The sequence below is a fragment of the Eucyclogobius newberryi genome, unplaced genomic scaffold (genome assembly GCF_026437365.1).
Source record: "Eucyclogobius newberryi isolate DKJ021-1_F unplaced genomic scaffold, fEucNew1.0.hap1 SCAF_12, whole genome shotgun sequence".
Lineage (NCBI taxonomy): Eukaryota > Metazoa > Chordata > Actinopteri > Gobiiformes > Gobiidae > Eucyclogobius > Eucyclogobius newberryi.
In genome coordinates this window covers 26,788,016-26,802,087 of record NW_027315746.1, presented here as the reverse complement: position 1 = coordinate 26,802,087, position 14,072 = coordinate 26,788,016, and the positions used below count along the sequence as shown (strand labels likewise).

General features: G+C 49.2%; 1 pseudogene; it reads right to left on the bottom strand.

Annotated features, from left to right (window-relative positions):
• Nucleotides 1-3,726: 3,726 nt before the first annotated feature.
• On the bottom strand, nucleotides 3,727-13,226 carry LOC140355849 (uncharacterized; annotated as a pseudogene).
• Nucleotides 13,227-14,072: the final 846 nt, after the last annotated feature.

The window sequence follows — 14,072 nt, the reverse complement described above, 5'->3', positions numbered from 1 at the left end:
ATTAGAAAATTAATTAATTTAATTTTCTAAACTAATAAAATCACAAACAAAAGAGAAGAGTGCAAAGAAAAAATCCTTTCAGTCATATGTGCAGCTAAACAAAACTGTTTTTAGCTTAGATTTGAACATTGTCAGAGTAGAAGCCTGTCTCACATCTTCAGGAAGACTGTTCCAGATTTTAGCTGCATAAAACTGAAATGTTTAGTCCTGACTCTGGGCACCAGATAGCACCAGCTATTATATATGTTCTTTGGGAAGTGACTCCCATTTCTTCAGCGGTGGTAGTCCAAGTTGGAATTTAGAACAAACTGGGCGGTCAGGGTCTGATGGAAGGCTTACTCTACCCACCACCCACAAAGATAGTAACCAAAGTATTTAATATTTCAAAGCGGCTTTAAAATCCTATTAGCGCTTTTATTACTTTACTGCATATGATATCAGATCATACATATTATTCACCAATCTTTTTTAAATAGGCTAGATTTTACAGACGCATTGTGGATTTATTATACATCCTCAAATGAACCTGCACAATATGGCAGTTAATGACAGAATACTAAACAGGACTTTGCTAATAATTCTTCTAACAGACAAAGGGCTGCAATGAATGTGTAATTATTCCTGATACATCGCTGTCCTCTGCTGAGCCTTGGGTGCTGAGGTTATGTAATTAAATCGACAAAGGAGGGCCTACACAGCCTTTTACATTAATAAGGTATATAATAGGGATAATTGAAAATTGTGATCTGTTAATAGGATAGGTGTATAGTAGTAGTAGAAGTACATTTAACAACACAGGACCGAAAAAAACCCTACTCAAACTGAGTCACATCACTGTGTGTTGGGTCGGGATGAATGATGTGTGTCCTTGCAGTGAAATGGTGGTCGTATTGTACACTTAATTGACTTTTCCTTTGAATCCCTCATCAAAACATACCGGGAGTTGTAATTAGCTTCATTCACGCTTGTTTGATGGGTCCCGTTGTATTTAAGTAACGCTACCTCTGAGCTTCAGAAAACACTTGGTTTCTAAATCCATAAATCGTCGGCAGACTCGTTCTGAGAAGCTAAAATGTTGTGGAGTCACTGGTGTTACTAAACAGTCATATGCTTAAACTTGGACTGTTGCCTTTAAAAAGAAAGAAAGAAAAAAAGAGTACACCTCCTGCTCTTTAAATGTACAGGTCAGATCTGCTCACAGTAACAATGCAAGTTTTTCAAGGTATCCCTTTTTTTTAGCATTAGTCATTGTAATGAATAAATTATATATAAGTTTAATACTGTTGAACATTCTAGACAAAGCAATAAGCTAGTGGCAAAACCCCCACTAGAGAAGTTGCGGTGTACAGACAAATTGTCTCCTCAGTTGAATGATTTGTGTAGCTGGATAAGTATAAGGGCAGAAAAGACTGGATGTTTATCCTAATGTTTGATAAACGCATCAAGCTACAGCGCCCCCTGGTGTAGCTTTAAAAAACAATGTGACAACCAACCCTGGTCTCTCCGAACCTTTTTTTTGTGGTGGGACTGCCACCTGTTTGTCTTCACAAAGATGATTCCCTGGAATGTCTCACAGTATGGCTTTCAAAAGCTTTTAATGACAGGAGTTTTTTCATTCATTCATTCATTCTCCAAAATCCCTTGAAAATGTGCAATCATTACTGTGAGTGGGGTCACTTCTCCATAGATATGACCTGTAACTTGGCCTGGTGGTGTTGCCCACTTGTCTCCATGGAGGATAATAATATAAGTTGTATTGCATGCTATGGAAATGTAAGGTCTAGGTAAAGCAGTAACAGCTCCATGAAGAAAAGCAGGAGATACAAAAAAAAAACAGTGACATATACCTTAAATAAAGAATTGTGTTTTCTCAGTCAGAAAACGGTCAGAAGGCAAAAAACATGAATAATAATAACTTAGTGGACCCCTAAACCTGCCTAAGCCCTCCCTGTGCTTTGCTGCATCACCAGACAGTGCAGTGGAATCCAAACAGCCCGGCAGCTGCTGCACTGCGGTCAGACTCCACTGGAAAAGTGTCTGTGAATAATGACTACATATATTGGCTGGGGCTGGAGAGGTGCCTGGCTGACAGAGATTAGCACAAGGGCACAGAGACAATCAACAGTTATTTGTGGAGAGGGTCAGAGGTCAGAGAAATGTCTGTCAAAATAGCCCTGGCACAGATGGTTTTCAGAGAACTTAAGATTTTAACAGGCAGTGGGATCAGTCAGTAAGCTCTCATAGTGCAGAAGCCAAACTAACCAAAATTATCTGTAATCATTGCTTTTTGTAAGTAATTTTTGGTTGCTAAAAGATGTTTTACAGAGCAATATTTATTCTTATATATATTATTCTTCTTAAATGGTGGCAAACAACAACAACAGACAAACAACAAGGAGCCAGGCCTTGCGTGGTTTTTAATTTACACACGTGTTCCAGGCATTCCTTATCTCTGTTTTAGTTGAGTCCTTCCAGTTTTAAGTCCAAACTGATGCTCCTTTGTTTACCCATTGCCATGGTGATGCATGGCGAACAGCGTTGTGATAAAAAACAGTAATTAAGCATTTCTGAACTTCTTGTGCATATCAGTTTCTGCCAACTTAGGTCTCACTGGGAAGTCAGCGCCAATATTGATTATGTCGAAAGGGTTGATCGTTTTTATGTGACCAACAATAGAGTTGTGACAAAAAACAAGAGTTGTGGCCATGCAGTGTGTTTTACGTCTTAAATTCCCTTCTTGTCGTGTGACATTCGCTTGATTGTTTTTTTTCACAATGCAGACATCCATCAATATTCATAAACAAGCATGAATATGAGTAGTACCTTTACTTCGGTATCTAATGTTTTAGAACAACAACAAAATTATAGAACACAATATTACTTGGCCTTGGTTATCAATAGGTGGCCCACCCGCAATATGGTCTTCCAATGTGTGGCAAGACAAGGGTGTTGCAGACATTTACATAAATATTTTAACTCAAGGGGTAGATTTTAAAACACCAACAACGCCACCTGGGATAGGCCCAGGACCAAAATTAAAAGTGAAGGACACGCGGGTTCGTTATTGGCAGACACTTGGTTCAGTTTAGACATAATTTAATGATATTTTCAGGTAACATTCAGGTCAGTTCCCAGCCACTTACGGTACCTGCCACTCCAAGTGCAGGGCCGCCACGTCATACAGTAAAATAAGACAAAAGCGAAAGAAAACAAAACAAAAACAAGACTAAACGCAAGACAAGACTAAAGATAAGATAAGACACAGGTCGTCCTCAGTGCCACCGCTCCACGCAGCAGCTTCAGTGATCTCCCATTTACCTATGGACAGTTTCGTTAGTATAACAGCCCCTTTACGTGGGATCTAAGCGAACGGCAACACATACCACTTTCCTGGCGCACCACGCCTCAATCCACAGGCTTTACGCCAGACAGTCAGGGCATATGACAGCGGAACCGACCAAACGTGGACGAGAACGTGATCGACAGCGACAGTGGGGCTAAGCAAGCCACCAAACACACGCGAGACGTTGCAGGGGTGAGGGCCTAGGAGCGACGGCACTAAAGAAGCCAAATTAGGTTTAAAGATGAAATTAAAATACTTAATTATCAGTCTGTCCATGTCATACCTGATTACGACGGGAACCCAACCCTCGGCGCAAACCCGGAAGTGACAGCAGTGTCAAAGGCCAGAGAGTGAGAGCGAGCGGGAGCGAATCCCCTTATCTGTTAATGTTTGGTCAAGAACCTAGACTCCCCGTTGATTTCCTCCTTGGGCGGGTACCTGAGCCTTTGCCGGGTAGTGTCAACGAGTGGGTGCAGGAGCATCAGGCTCGGTTGCAAGTGGCCTTTGATGGGGCACGAGCCCATCTGAAGGTTTCGGCTGATCGCAGGAAAGCTAACCACAATAAACGGGTGCAAGAGCCACCTCTTGCAGAGGGTCAGCTTGTCCTCTTGCGTGACCACAGCATCAAGGGTCGCCAAAAGATTCAGGACCTTTGGCGTCCAGTGACCTAGAGTCACACAGGCGCCGGAATCTGGCGGTTCGGTCTATACTGTGGCACCTGTCGACGACCACAGCAAAGTCAGGAGGGTACATCGCTCTTTGTTAAAAGCTCTGGTAAGCCTTGATGCGCCCAATGTAATCATGGACGATTCGCCCCAGTTTCTAGATTTACAGCCAGTTCCTGGGGATGACGTGTCGGTTGAATCTTTTGACGGTGATCTGTTCTTGGGACCACAGTCCACTCAGGAATCGTTAGTTCCTTCAATCCGACGTGTGGCAGAGACTCAAACTACGCCACAGTCCTTGCAACCATCTTGTTCTGGTCCGCCAAGCCCAGCACTCACACCAGCCCCCACCCCAGGGCCCTCCAATCAGCCCACTGTGTGTTACACCTAGCAGTGACCTTGGAGAAGCAGTACGCCGGTCCACCCGCTCTATGGCAGGTCAACACTCTAACCGTCACCATCTTCCAAGGCATCCAGCTGGAAATTTGCAGGGGAATGGGCCTGCTGCTTAAATCTCCATGTGTGCAGTCCTTAGGCCATGGTGTTGACAACTTAAGTCCATCGTCGGGGCGCCGATGCCATTTGGGGGGTAGAATGTGGTAAGACGGTGATTGGAGCCTGTGCCGAGGGAGTGTTTCCCCGGCTCCCGGCGGCGCGCGCTGGTGGGCTTTGTAAGCGCTTCCTTCTCTTTGCTCCCCCTTTTCCGCTCACCCGCACTTCCGGGTCCTGGTGTTGGCCGCTCCCTCTCGCACTTCCAGTGCCGTGGTCCAGCCACCTGCTCGGCACCAATCCTTACTTCGCTGATTGCCCAGCACATGCCTGTACGGCGCAGCTGACGGGTCTGTAGAGTTTAAGTGGCGCTGTTCTTAGAGTAGATGTTGCCAGCGAGCCATGTAGGAGTGGGCCCAGTCATTTAACTTGGAACAGTTTGCGTCGCTGAATTGAACAGCTTAGGCCGTGCGGGTTGGTTGGTCCCCCCTGATTCTAGGTCCATCTGAACACTGCCTCTGGTTGGCCTCACGCCGTGGACCTCTCCAAAATTGGTGTCCGCAGTGGCCAGGAGCGGCACTGGTCACGCCGCTGTTGCTGCTCTGTTGCTCCACAGCCATTACTGCGCTATCGCTTCGCTGCTGTTCTCCTGTTGCTTTGCTGCGCTGTCGCTTCGTCCACTGTTGCTTTCCGCTATTATTGCGCTGTTGCTTCAATTGCTGTGTTTTTAGTTTATTTTGCTCTACATCGCTACTTTTACTGTTCCTGTCGCTCCTTCACTGTTCTTACTGTTACTGTTGTGGTTGTTGCCGTTCTTTTATCTATTACTGTGGCCGTTTTCTACCTTTTAATCTGCTCCTGTTACAAATAAATTAATGTGTATCTTAAAACTGTAAAATCGCAAAATAAATACTTTAACTTGGAACCTGGCTCTGTTGATATACGTACCTGTGTGCCTTGGGAACCCCACTTAATATACTATTCTCCCAGTGAAATTCCGGGGGTGGGGTTGTTGCAACTTCTAAATTAAATTCTATTCTAACTGCCGTACTGCCACAAATGCATTATTTCTCAGGTGCGGATCCATTGTCACCAGTTTAGCACTTTAAGCTACATGTAGTACTGTCGTCATTTCACTACGTTTCAATATGGGTTATTTTTAATAGATGTGAAGCGGATTGAAAAAAATAGATGCCATGCTGCGGGGCGGCTGCTTCGGGTCAGAGAACACCAAAACATGCATGATACTGTGAATGTGGCCTAGTTACAGCTGCGTTTGTTCTTATGCACTAAATAGCAAAGTTATCTCTGTTTTTGGCAGCTACTGTAGACTACTATGCTTTTAATATAATTTGAAACTCAGAATGGAGTGTTTTTGACGCTCGGAGGAGAGAGGACTTTCGAAAAAGGATTTATCAAACCAGCGTGAATGAAGCGAAGTACAACTCAAAGCATGTTTTTGATGAAGGAACAATAATACGACATGTCTTTGTACTTTAACACAGATTATTTGGGTTGTTGATGCATTTATTTATTTTGGAATTAATATTTGTTTAGCTAGAATAATATGGCGACAGGTCACGTGTTAAAACCGATTTACAAAGATTGCGCAGCCGGTTAGCATAACTATTCTCTATGACTTTTATGTCTTCTTACCCATTCTTGCACATGTTCCAGCCCATCTGTGCTTATTACTGCAGACTATCTAAGTGACTTCTAATTTTAATGACATGTTTGCGTGGCCTTATTCACTGGAGAATCTAGGCGTGCCCAGTTGGTCCCAGAAGAGCGACAGACTGACGTGCCGTCCTCTCACCACCACAAGGCAATGTGATAGTTGTAAATGAACCAGCTGTTCTCAACAACACATGGACCAAAGAGCACCCAAAAGACCACACTGGCATGTGCAAAGGACTTAAAGGGGAGGTGGTAGGTTTTATGGTGGCTTTTTACAGCTCTTGTTGCTAAACTTCCTTCCTAGTTTCCAGAATATTAAGTATCTAGTGTTTGTTTATGGCGGAGAGTATTCAGACTATAAATGTTTCACTTTTGTTTCATTGCTGCCATTTGCAAAAATAAAAGTTCATCTTATTTCTCATTAAGGTGCACTCAGCACGTCTTGACAAAAAACAAGGGCATAGATATTTTTGCCAATTTATTGAAAAAGAAAAACTGAAATATCACTTAAGTATTCAGACCCTTTCCATCCATCCATCCATTTTCTGCCGCTTTATCCGTTGCCGGGTCGCGGAGCAGTCTGAGCAGGGACTCCCAGTCTTCCCAACTCCCCAGACACTCCTCTGGGGGGATCCTGAGGCGTTCCCAGGCCAGCCGAGAGACAGTCTCTCCAGCGTGTCCTGGGTCTTCCCCGGGGCCTTTTCCCAGTGGGACATGCCTGAAACACCTCCCGAGGGAGGTGCCCAGGAGGCATCCGGAACAGATGTCCGAGCCACCTCAGCTGGCTCCTCTCGACGTGGAGGAGCAGCGGCTCTACTCCAAGCTCCCCCCGTGTGGCCGAGCTCCTCACCTTATCTCTAAGGGAGCGCCCAGCCACCCGGCGGAGGAAACTCATTTCGACCGCTTGTATCCGCGATCTTATTCTTTCGGTCATTACCCAAAGCTCATGACCATAGGTGAAGGTAGGAACGTAGACCGACCGGTAAATTGAGAGCTTTGCCTTTCAACTCAGCTCCCTCTTTACCACAACGGTCCGATGCAGCGACTGCATCACTGCAGCCGCTGCACCGTTCCGCCTGTCGATCTCACGCTCCATCCTTCCCTCACTCGTGAACAAGACCCCGAGATACTTGAACTCCTCCACTTGGAGCAAGGACTCCCCACCCACCTGGAGAGGGCAAGCAACCTTTTTCCGGTGACTGAGTGATTAAGGAGGTCCTCAAAGTATTCCTTCCACCGTCCGACGACATCCCTAGTCGAGGTCAGCAGGTCTCCACCCGCACCGTAAACGGTGTTGGTGAGGCACTGCTTCCCCTTCCTGAGGCGCCGGACGGTTTGCCAGAATTTCTTTGGGGCCGACCGATAATCCTCCATGGCCTCCCCAAACTCCTCCCAGGCCCGGGTTTTTGCCTCTGCGACAGCACGAGCTGTGGCTCGCTTGGCCTGCCTATACCTGTCGATGACCTCAGGAGACCTACAAGCCAGAGTGGCCTCCTTCAGTCTGACGGAATCCCTTACTTCCGGTGTCCAACACCGGGTTCGGGGGTTGCCGCCACGACAGGCACCGGAGACCTTGCAACCACAGCTCCGAGCAGCCGCATCAACAAGGCGGAGAACATGGTCCACTCGGACTCAATGTCCCCAGCCTCCCCCGGGATATGGGAGAAGCTCTCCCGGAGGTGTGAGTTGAATACCCTACTGACAGAGGGCTCCGCAAGACGTTCCCAACAGACCCTCACAATGCGCTTGGGTCTGCCAAGTCTGTCCGGCTTCCTCCTCCGCCAGCGGATCTTACTCACCAGGTGAGTACTTTTTCCGTACCCACAAAATTGTATTTAGAATGGGTTTGTTCTAAATCAGGACTCAGATATCATTACGTCATAAGGCGCTGGTACAGCTGGCAGCCCGGTGTAAACGCTCTCTCTTCTTTCTCACACTTATTGTGCTTTATCTCCTATATTTTGTAAATACAGTTAGTATATTTTTTCTATTTTACTGTACGATAGGGACACGCGCTGGAATAGTTTTTTAATTCAACTGTTTTTGACTTTTTTCGGCTGGATTTGAGCGTTTTTCGTTGCGTTCGTTGTGTTGTTGTGACGTGAGCTAGCTCCGAGCGAGCCCACCAGCCCCCCCCCGCGCCCTCCGGCCGCGCTAAAGTACGGCGTGTCGTCGGTACACGTTTATATGAAAGAGGAACTTCACGAACGATCGGGACACGCACTGGAATCGCTTTAAATTAACTTGTTTTGACTTTATTCGGCTGGATTGAGTGTTTTCGTCGTGTCGTTGCGATGTGTCTTGGCTCTGAGTCCCCCGGCTCCGGCCCCGCCCCCCGGCCAGCGCCGTACCGCGTTTCCACAAAGGAGGAACTCATGAAACTGCAGAGAACAGTCGTCTTACCCGGAGATCGTCTAGTTATCCCGTCGCAATACTGACCTAACCTAATACTGATGTGCAATTCTGTCATATGTGCAATTGCTGTTGGAATTCATATGCAATTACTGTGAAGTTCATGTGCAATCTATGTGCTGTCATGACACATATTCATGTGCAATTACTGTCGGGATCACATGCAATGGTATTTTATTTATTTGTCTATGGGAGTTTTTATTTATAGGAGATCTTCTACTGAAAGTGTTTTTCAGACTTCCTATAAGTGATCTGTTCTTCTGTATCTACCTCTGTATCTACCTGCGTTGCACCAATGAAATTTCCCCATGTGGGACAATAAAGGAATATCTTATCTTATGGTGATGTTAAAGAAATAAGATTTATTTTGTGCTAAAATATACAGTCCATTGTATTGAAAGAGTTAGAAATGTTAGTATTGCGACATGCTACTTGTTTTTGTCACGAACGGCAGAAATTACCGAGGCTGAAAACAGGAGGTGATTGGTAACAGATTTGAATGATAACAGAACAGAGAATGTGCAAAGTCTTTTGGTTAAGTGTGACGACAATAAAAGGATCCTTCCAGCGGTGGGCAGCGCTATCAAACCGCGGTGTCAGGGAGCAGACGAGTGGCGTAGTCAGTATCAGTTAAAGTTTCCATTCCCAGGCGTTAGACTTGTCAGAGAATAGGCAGAAGGATAATCGGGAAGGTCAGAGATCGTCAATAGCAAACATATGTCACAAGGTTTAGGCAGCGGGAGGTCAGTCAAAAAACTGGTCAGTAACGTCCAGAGTTAAACTGGGTTAGGCAAAAAAATAGAAATCCCGGTCGACACGAATCAAAATACCAGAAGCTCGATAGCTGAGGTCGACCAGGTAACGCGGCTAATCTCAGAAACCCATCTAATATACTACACCCAGTGATTAACAAGCAGATACAGCTGTGAACCCAATCACAGGTGTGAGGAATCTGTGATGAGCTTGAGAGACAAGGGGGCGGTAACCAGAGAGGAGAACAAGAAGGGAAGGGGGAAACGAAGAGGAGCCAGAAAACGAAAGTTACGACTGTAACTACGGTTCTATGAATCCCGGATGACCGCCAGAGGCGGTGTATAAAGCACTGGATGATCATCCTTGCGCATACACAGGTCGAGAATTAATAACAAAAAAGTCACTGGATGCTCTGGCGGTCATCCGGGATTCATAGAACCGTAGTTACAGTCGTAACTTTGTAACTTTCGTTCTATTTCATCCCTACTGACCGCCAGAGGTGGTGCATAAAGCACTGGATGACAAATACCAGCAGGGTCCCGAGGAATAGACAAAACCATACCTCAATGGAAGAGTGTTGCTGGAGAACCTCTTCCAGCGGTTGTGGAGAAACCACATTCACTCTGTAGAATCTTGCTAAGGTATTCGGGGATGTCCAAGAGGCCGCCTCACAGATCACGTCCAAGGACACCTTGTTCATAGCGGCCCACGGAGTTGAGAGCCCCCTTGTGGAGTGGCACCTAAGCCCGGAAGGCAACGGTCGCCCCTGTCGAGCATAGGCTTCCGTGATTACATCAACAATCCAGCGAGCGAGACGCTGTTTGGACAGAGCCTGGCCCTTGCGCGGGCCGGTGAAACAGACAAACAGGCTCTCAGATTTGCGTATCAATGCTGTAGCACGCACATATGCCTAAAATGCGCAGACAGGACACAGCTGTTCGGCGGCAGATCCCGCACCAAAACGTGCCAGTTATAGCGGCCGGTTGTGCCCCGCCGATAAAATCACCTTTGGAACGAAATCCATATTCGGCCAAAGGGAAACCCCAGAGTTGTCGGGGTGCCAACGAAAACAGGAGTCTGCCACGGACAAAGCCTGGAGCTCACTCACCCGCTTCGCCGAGGCCATCGCAAGAAGGAATGCCGTCTTTATTGACAGCTATTTAAGGTCAACCTGCGACAGAGGCTCAAATGGAGGGGATCGCAACGCCTCCAGCACCAGGGACAGGTCCCATGCCGGGACCACAGAACGGGCGGACGCAAACGCCGAGCACCCTTTAGAAAAAGGGAAATATCTTGGTTACAGCCAACCGAGGAACCATTCCACCCCACATGCCAACAAGAAATTGCGGCAATGTATACCTTCAGGGTAGATGGAGAGCGCCCCTGGACAAGTAGCTCCCGCAGGAAAGCGTTGACACAGCACAATGCACTGGATCCTCACCTCCCCGGCGTACCTCGAGAAGGTCAGGCCGGACCCTGCAGCAGCCATACCCAGAGTTTCAGGCGCTTGGGATTGGGGTGCAGAATCTGACCCCCTAGTTGAGAGAGGAGATCCCGCCTGGGGGGAAGACGTCTCGCTGTGCCGCAGCAAAGCCTGCGCAGCAGAGGAAACCATGTCCACCCCGGCCAAAACGGGGCCACTAGCAGGAGACTGTGGCCCTCCTGAAGGACCCTGAGAAGAGTCTGATGAATAAGGGGGAATGGGGGAAATGTATAGAGCATCGTCCTGGGCCAGTCGTGAGCCAGTGCGTCCTGACCCAGTGGGCTGGCCCTGTCCGCCAGCAAAAGCCGCGTCGCGGGAGGCAAAAAGATCCACCTGTGCCCTGCCGAAGGTCTCCCAAATGTCCCTCACCACCTCCGGGTGAAGCTGCCAGTCCCCCGACAGCGGCCGATAGCGAGGCAGGAAGTCCGTGGACACATTCCAAACCCCCGGAATGTGAACAGCGCTCAGACTGGCAAGGCGCGGGGTAGCCCAAGTCAGGACCCGTTGTGCAATCTGAACAGGGTCAACGACCCAGTGCCGCCCTGGTGATTTATGTGAAAAACCACACTGGTGTTGTCAGACCGTACCATGAAATGACGGCCGCGCAGGTGTGGCAAGAAATGGCGCAGCGCTAGCTCGACAGCTTGATGTGCAACCTGCTCTGCCTCTGGGACCATGACCCTTGCACCATCCATGCCAGCCATGTCGCACCCCAGCCTAGGAGGGATGCGTTGGTGTATACAACCTCCCGTCTGGAAGGAAGAGGCCCCAGCGGAACGCCCTGCGTCATAAAGGCCTCATTCCGCCACCTGCATAGAGACACCTGGCATTGGGGGGATACGGGTAGCCACTAGCGCCTGTGATTCTGACGTGTGGGGTCCAGGTGTAGGCTGTTGAGCCACATCTGAAGGGGGCGCAAAGACAGCAGCCCCAGAGGACCCACCGTTGCGGCCGCAATCAGCTTGCCCAAGAGGCTTAGGAACAAGAGGTAGGGAAGAGAATTCCACTGTCGAAAGTCCTGCAACATTCACAAAATATCGTCCACTCGCTTGGGCGAAGGGTGTGCAGTCGCTGTATGGGAGTCGAGGACCATGCCGAGGAAAGTTGCTACCTGTGACGGCACCAGGCAGCTCTTTACCAAGTTCACCCGCAGCCCCAAGTTGGCCACGTGCCTGTATCTTGAAGCACCTGCTCGTGGCTGGGTGCACAAACGAGCCAGTCGTCCTGATAGGGCAGAATCCGCAACCCCTGGGGCTGCAAGGTGGACAAGGCTGCAGCGATGCACCTTGTAAACACTTGAGGGGACAGAGATAGCCCGAATGGCAGGACCCTGAACTGGAAGTGTTCTCCCCGGAAAGCAAAGTGGAGAAACTTCCAATGTGGCGGTGCAATGGGGACATGAAAATATGCATCCTTCAGGTTGCATATCCTTCCTACTGTTGTTAACCAGTCGCCTGGGGAGATCGCCTGGAGCACTTATCTGACAGCCAACATCTTGAAGGGGAGCACCTTTAAAAACATATTTAGACCCCTGAGGTCCAGAACCGGGCGTAAATCGCCCATCTTCTTGGGTACTAAAAAATATCGGGAATAAAAGCCGCCTGGATCCAGCAGGGGGTCCACAGGAACTATCGCCCCCTTGTCCAGCAAGGTGCGAATCTCCTGAGAGAGCGCCTGCGCCTTGGCCGGATCCTGAATAACAGTCATTCGGATCCGACCAGGAACAGGTGGCCGGCGGCGGAACTGCAGACGATACCCTTCGGACAGCATGGCCAGCACCCAAATATCTGGGGAGTGAGCCGTCCAGTACTCCAGCTGTCCAGGGGAAAAAAGTCCTACCGCCGGCCCTGTAACCTCATCTGGAGGCCCCTCGACCCCCCACGGGCTTGTGGGGGCGACGGCCGAGTTGTGAGGAACGGGACGCACGGGATGGACAAAACCCAAACCTTGGGGCCTATTGCAAGTCCGAGCCATGAACGGGGGAGTGATGGGGTGGTGGTGCGTACCTCCGTGAAGAAATGGGAGGGGCAGCCTGAGCCGGTTGATGAGACCTCCACCTATGAAGCCCCGCCAACTGTTGCCGTGTACTGCAAGCCTGAGCCGTGCGCTCTAGAGCCTCCAGGGCGGCCGGGCCAAATAGTTCTCCAGGAAGAACTGGAACACCCCTCATGGTCTTCCTACTAGCCTCAGAGAGTGGAGGCTGTGCCAGCCATACTTGGCGGCGAGCTTGCACTAATGTAGAGAGCAGACGCCCTAGTTCCCTTGACATGAGGGCAAAAGCCTGCAAGGAGGCGTCAACCAGCCCCTGTGTTGGTTGGTCCACCGGCACCGTCTCAAGGGAAAACGACAGGCCTAGCATCAAATGAGACAAGGAGTTCCCAATGCGACCCATACGAGCTCCCATGTCATACGCCTTGAACAGAAGGTCGTCTGTAACCCAGCACTGTGGTCCTACACACCGGGCATTAGTCCGTAAAGTCTCCTCTGGACGGACGATGAGGGAGGCAATAGCCGGCTCCACTGCCGGCATATGTCCCAGGCCAAGCTTCTGAGGATCCTGCATCAGTGCCAAGACCCTGCCATCTGAAGTAGGCCTCGGAAATACCTTTATGTGTCCAACAGGCATGCAGTTCCTTAATGTACTCCTCCGATGGAGGAACTGCAAAGTGGGATGCTGCAGCCTGGCGCTGAAAGAAGGCGCTAGAGGGTGCCGCCTCATCCCTCGGAACATCCAGCTTTGAGCGGGAAAGTGCCGTCCGTAAAGCCGCTGTGACAGTGTCATCACTGTCGGCCTGAGAGCCAGCAGAGGCCAGTGAGCCAGATTCTGAAACTCTAGAGCTCAGAAGGTCAGACTCTAGCTGAAACTGAGTGTCTGAAGCAGCCACAGATATGACGTCATCATACGCTGAGGCTGTGTCCTGCCCCTCCTGTTGTTGTGCCACCACCCGACTGGCATCAGTCTGGAGAGTCTGGATAACTGCCCGCCTTTGGGCCAGTTCAGATGTCAGCGTGCTCACTTGCGCCGCTAACTTCCCAGTCCCCTTCTTTTTCTTAAATGGGGGGCCGTCTTGAGTAGCCGTGGACAGTCGCTTGTGGCCCCCAGTCTGGCCAGCTGGTAATTGACTCGGAGGCGCCACAAACAACCAGTCTGAAGCGTCCTCGAAAGCCACCAAGCGCGCGACGCGCACAGACCGGGGCATAACTGAACAGTTGGAGCAAGCATCATCGGAGAGTGCTTCCCGAAGATGAT